Source organism: Manis pentadactyla, chromosome 15, assembly GCF_030020395.1.
Source record: "Manis pentadactyla isolate mManPen7 chromosome 15, mManPen7.hap1, whole genome shotgun sequence".
In the NCBI taxonomy this organism is placed as follows: domain Eukaryota; kingdom Metazoa; phylum Chordata; class Mammalia; order Pholidota; family Manidae; genus Manis; species Manis pentadactyla.
Window position 1 is genome coordinate 6781347 of NC_080033.1, and position 6991 is coordinate 6788337.

Below are 6991 nucleotides of genomic sequence, written 5' to 3' on the forward strand. Positions count from 1 at the left end.
ACCTAACCAGTCTCCCTGAAAAAGAATTCAAAATAAGAATCATAAACATGCTGACAGAGATGCAGAGAAATACGCAAGAGAAATGGGATGAAGTCCGGAAGGAGATCACAGATGCCAGAAAGGAGATCGCAGAAATGAAACAAACTCTGGAAGGGTTTATAAGCAGAATGGATAGAATGCAAGAGGCCATTGATGGAATTGAAATCAGAGAACAGGAACGCATAGAAGCTGACATAGAGAGAGACAAAAGGATCTCCAGGAATGAAACAATATTAAGAGAACTGTGTGACCAATCCAAAAGGAACAATATCCGTATTATAGGGGTCCCAGAAGAAGAAGAGAGAGGAAAAGAGATGGAAATTATCTTAGAAGAAATAATTGCTGAAAACTTCCCCACACTGGGGGAGGAAGTAATCGAACAGACCACGGAAATACACAGAAACCCCAACAGAAAGGATCCAAGAAGGGCAACACCAAGACACATAATAATTAAAATGGCAAAGATCAAGGACAAGGAAAGATTGTTAAAGGCAGCTAGAGAGAAAAAGGTCACCTATAAAGGGAAACCCATCAGGCTAATGTCAGATTTCTCAACAGAAACCCTACAGGCCAGAAGAGAATGGCATGATATATTTAATACAATGAAACAGAAGGGCCTTGAACCAAGAATACTGTATCCAGCACGACTATCATTCAAATATGACAGTGGGATTAAACAATTCCCAGACAAACAAAAGCTGAGGGAATTTGCTTTCCACAAACCACCTCTACAGAACATCTTACAGGGACTGCTCTAGATGGGAGCACTCCTAGAAAGAGCACAAAACACCCAACATATGAAGAATCGAGGAGGAACAAGAAGGGAGAGAAGAAAAGAATCTCCAGACAGTGTATATAACAGCTCAATAAGCGAGCTAAGTTAGGCAGTAAGATACTAAAGAGGCTAACCTTGAACCTTTGGTAACCACGAATTTAAAGCCTGCAATGGCAATAAGTACATATCTTTCAATAGTCACCCTAAATGTTAATGGGTTGAATGCACCAATCAAAAGACACAGAGTAACAGAATGGATAAAAAAGCAAGACCCATCTATACGCTGCTTACAAGAAACTCACCTCAAACCCAAAGACATGTACAGACTAAAAGTCAAGGGATGGAAAAACATATTTCAAGCAAACAACAGTGAGAAGAAAGCAGGGGTTGCAGTACTAATATCAGACAAAATAGACTTCAAAACAAAGAAAGTAACAAGAGATAAAGAAGGACACTACATAATGATAAAGGGCTCAGTCAAACAAGAAGATATAACCAATCTAAATATATATGCACCCAACACAGGAGCACCAGCATATGTGAAACAAATACTAACAGAACTAAAGGGGGATATAGACTGCAATGCATTCATTCTAGGAGACTTCAACACACCACTCACCCCAAAGGATAGATCCACTGGGCAGAAAATAAGTAAGGACACGGAAGCACTGAACAACACAGTAGAGCAGATGGACCTAATAGACATCTATAGAACTCTACATCCAAAAGCAGCGGGATATACATTCTTCTCAAGTGCACATGGAACATTCTCCAGAATAGACCACATACTAGGCCACAAAAAGAGCCTCAGAAAATTCCAAAAGATTGAAATCCTACCAACCAACTTTTCAGACCACAAAGGCATAAAACTAGAAATAAACTGTACAAAGAGAGCAAAGAGGCTCACAAACACATGGAGGCTTAACAACACGCTCCTAAATAATCAATGGATCAATGACCAAATCAAAATGGAGATCCAGCAATATATGGAAACAAATGACAACAACAACACTAAGACCCAACTTCTGTGGGACACAGCAAAAGCAGTCTTAAGAGGAAAGTATATAGCAATCCAAGCATATTTAAAAAAGGAAGAGCAATCCCAAATGAATGGTCTAATGTCACAATTATCGAAATTGGAAAAAGAAGAACAGATGAGGCCTAAGGTCAGCAGAAGGAGGGACATAATAAAGATCAGAGAAGAAATAAATAAAATTGAGAATAAAACAATAGCAAAAATCAATGAAACCAAGAGCTGGTTCTTTGAGAAAATAAACAAAATAGATAAGCCTCTAGCCAGACTTATTAAGAAGAAAAGAGAGTCAACACAAATCAACAGTATCAGAAACGAGAAAGGAAAAATCACGACGGACCCCACGGAAATGCAAAGAATTATTGGAGAATACTATGAAAACCTATATGCTAACAAGCTGGGAAACCTAGGAGAAATGGACAACTTCCTAGAAAAATATAACCTTCCAAGATTGACCCAGGAAGAAACAGAAAATCTAAACAGACCAATTACCAGCAACGAAATTGAAGCGGTAATCAAAAAACTACCAAAGAACAAAACCCCCGGGCCAGATGGATTTACCTCGGAATTTTATCAGACATACAGGGAAGACATAATACCCATTCTCCTTAGAGTTTTCTAAAAAATAGAGGAGGAGGGGATACTCCCAAACTCATTCTATGAAGCTAACATCACCCTAATACCAAAACCAGGCAAAGACCCCACCAAAAAAGAAAACTACAGACCAATATCCCTGATGAACGTAGATGCAAAAATACTCAACAAAATATTAGCAAACCGAATTCAAAAATACATCAAAAGGATCATACACCATGACCAAGTGGGATTCATCCCAGGGATGCAAGGATGGTACAACATTCGAAAGTCCATCAACATCATCCACCACATTAACAAAAAGAAAGACAAAAACCACATGATCATCTCCATAGATACTGAAAAAGCATTTGACAAAGGTCAACATCCATTCATGTTAAAAACTCTCAGCAAAATGGGAATAGAGGGCAAGTACCTCAACATAATAAAGGCCATCTATGATAAACCCACAGCCAACATTATATTGAACAGCGAGAAGCTGAAAGCATTTCCTCTGAGATCGGGAACTAGACAGGGATGCCCACTCTCTCCACTGTTATTTAACATAGTACTGGAGGTCCTAGCCACGGCGATCAGACAAAACAAAGAAATACAAGGAATCCAGATTGGTAAAGAAGAAGTTAAACTGTCACTATTTGCAGATGACATGATACTGTACATAAAAAACCCTAAAGACTCCACCCCAAAACTGCTAGAACTGATATCGGAATACAGCAAAGTTGCAGGATACAAAATCAACACACAGAAATCTGTGGCTTTCCTGTATACTAACAATGAACCAACAGAAAGAGAAATCAGGAAAACAACTCCATTCACAATTGCATCAAAAAAAATAAAATACCTAGGAATAAACCTAACCAAAGAAGTGAAAGACTTATACTCTGAAAACTACAAGTCACTCTTAAGAGAAATTAAAGGGGACACTAACAGATGGAAACTCATCCCATGCTCGTGGCTAGGAAGAATTAATATCGTTAAAATGGCCATCCTGCCCAAAGCAATATAAAGATTTGATGCAATCCCTATGAAACTACCAGCAACATTCTTCAATGAACTGGAACAAATAATTCAAAAATTCATATGGAAACACCAAAGACCCCGAATAGCCAAAGCAATCCTGAGAAAGAAGAATAAAGTAGGGGGGATCTCACTCCCCAACTTCAAGCTCTACTATAAAGCCATAGTAATCAAGACAATTTGGTACTGGCACAAGAGCAGAGCCACAGACCAATGGAACAGACTAGAGAATCCAGACATTAACCCAGACATATATGGTCAATTAATATTTGATAAAGGAGCCATGGACATACAATGGCGAAATGACAGTCTCTTCAACAGGTGGTGCTGGCAAAACTGGACAGCTACATGTAGGAGAATGAAACTGGACCATTGTCTAACCCCATATACAAAAGTAAACTCAAAATGGATCAAAGACCTGAATGTAAGTCATGAAACCATTAAACGCTTGGAAGAAAACATAGGCAAAAACCTCTTAGACATAAACATGAGTGACCTCTTCTTGAACATATCTCCCCGGGCAAGGAAAACAACAGCAAAAATGAGTAAGTGGGACTATATTAAGCTGAAAAGCTTCTGTACAGCAAAAGACACCATCAATAGAACAAGAAGGATCCCTACAGTATGGGAGAATATATTTGAAAATGACACATCCGATAAAGGCTTGACGTCCAGAATATATAAGGAGCTCACACGCCTCAACAAACAAAAAACAAATAACCCAATTAAAAAATGGGCAGAGGAACTGAACAGAGTTCTCCAAAAAAGAAATACAGATGGCCAACAGACACATGAAAAGATGCTCCACATCGCTAATTATCAGAGAAATGCAAATTAAAACTACAATGAGGTATCACCTCACACCAGTAAGGATGGCTGCCATCCAAAAGACAAACAACAACAAATGTTGGCGAGGCTGTGGAGAAAGGGGAACCCTCCTACACTGCTGGTGGGAATGTAAGTTAGTTCAACCATTGTGGAAAGCAGTATGGAGGTACATCAAAATGCTCAAAACAGACTTACCATTTGACCCAGGAATTCCACTTCTAGGAATTTACCCTAAGAACGCAGCAATCAAGTTTGAGAAAGACAGATGCACCCCTATGTTTATTGCAGCACTATTTACAATAGCCAAGAATTGGAAGCAACCTAAATGTCCATCAATAGATGAATGGATAAAGAAGATGTGGTACATATACACAATGGAATACTACTCAGCCATAAGAAAAGGGCAAATCCAATCATTTGCAGCAACATGGATGGAGCTGGAGGGTATTATGCTCAGTGAAACAAGCCAAGCGGAGAAAGAGAAATACCAAATGATTTCACTTATCTGTGGAATATAAGAACAAAGGAAAAACTGAAGGAACAAAACAGCAGCAGAATCACAGAACTCAAGAATGGACTAACAGGTACCAAAGGGAAAGGGACTGGGGAGGATGGGTGGGTAGGGAGGGATAAGCGGGGGGCAGAAGTAGGGGGGTATTTAGATTAACATGCATGGGGGGGTAGGAGAAAAGGGAGGGCTGTACAACACAGAGAAGGCAAGAAGTGATTCTACAACATTTTGCTATGCTGATGGACAGTGACTGTAAAGGGGTTTATAGGGGAGACCTGGTATAGGGGAGAGCCTAGTAAACATAATATTCGTAATGTAAGTGTAGATTAGTGATACCAAAAACAAAGCAAAAAAAAAAAAAAGGGCAGTTCCTGTGTGGTAACCTCCAATGAGTTCTACACAAGGGTATAAAGGGCATATAAAAGTGTAGGCAAAGGGTCTGTTTGCGTCTATACAGAAGATCAAAGCCTAATTGGGCTATCCCGAAAATGAACTAAGATATGATATGAAAGAGAACTTCCAACATCTGCACTCTCTGGAAGACTCATGCCAGAAGATGACCATCAAAAAACCCCAACAAAGATCCACGCACTGCTACAGCTGTAGATGCACTCATCCCACCAGCTCCTGGACTTGCCATGGGAATGAGGAAGGAGATATCTAAGCTGGCCTGTGCATACAGTAAAACAACAAATTTGACTGGATCTATACTGTTGGAACTCAACCAAGAATTTGGAGAAGTGCAAATTGTAGCGCTCCAAAGTCTTACAACTACAGACTATTTACTGTTAAAAGAACATATGGCATGTGAACAGTCCCCAGGAATGGGTTGTTTTAATTTGTCTGATTTCTCTCAGACTGTTCAAGTCCAGTTGGACAATATCCACCATGTCATAGATAAGTTTTCACAAATGCCTAAGGTGCCTAACTGGTTTTCTTGGTTTCACTGGAGATGGCTGGTAATTACAGATATGCTTTGGTTATGTAACTATACTATTATGTTAATGTGTGTGCGCAATTTAAGTAGTAGCTTAAAACCTGTACATGCTGAAGTTACTCTACAAGAAGATATGTCAAAGAAATAATCAATCTTCCCATGTTTTCTTCCGCCTGCTACTTCTATAGCTTTTCTTCTTCCTTCCTAAATCAAATTTACTGAGTATCATAATTCTTCCAAGTGGTAAAGATACCTCAAGACAAATGCTGGGCATAGAAGCCACAGGGCATAAATATGCAAAGAAGTAAAAAGCTAACCTTTTCAAACAATAAGGCTTCCCTCTCACTTACCAACTTCACATTTCCCTGTATGGCTCCGGAAGATGACTGGTTAGCCAGAGACGGGTAAGATTCCTCAAGGGAGGAACAACCTAAGACAGGCACAGTTGCAGGGGGGCCATCAGGTGAGAAATTGGGGATCAACAGAGGTGAGGCTTAGAACCTCACCCCCCCTGTTCTGAGAGAAATCTTCTGCATACGTGGATGTTTTATTGCCCTGGTCTAGCTTGGATTAACACATAGTCTACAGGCACACACCTGATCATCTACATTTGCTCTCTTACAACACTAAACTATGTTTTCTACCTTTATCTTGTATCTACCTACCACTTCAGCATTTTATTAAAAATCATAATAATAAAGAGAAATGTGGTATCCACATATAAATCAAGTATAAAAACCAAATGAGTATTCATATTTGAACCGACTATTCAGAGTTCATAATGCATGAGCAAAACCGAAAGTTTCTGTGATGACTGCCCTTGTACTGTTCACTATGTAACTTATTCATTATGTAAGAATTTGTTCTCCATGTAAGAACTTGTTTGTTATGCCTCAGAAGATTGGAGACTGACGAAAATTAGGCTTGGGGTGGATTAATGATTGTGCATTGAGCATTGACTCCCCTATACAGAATTTTATTGTCGTTAACAACCATTTGATCAATAAATATGAGAGATGCCCTCACAAAAAAAAAAAAAAAAAAAAAGGACAGACTTCCAATGGTAAAATAAATAAGTAACCGGGATGTAATGTATAGCATAAGGAATATAGTCAAGATATTGTAACAGCTTGGTAGGGTGATAGCTGGAACCTAGAATTATGTATATAAATGTTCTACCATTGTGTTGTACACTTGAAACTAATGTAATGTAATACTGTGCGTCAACTACCCTTCAATAAAAAATAATTATTTAAA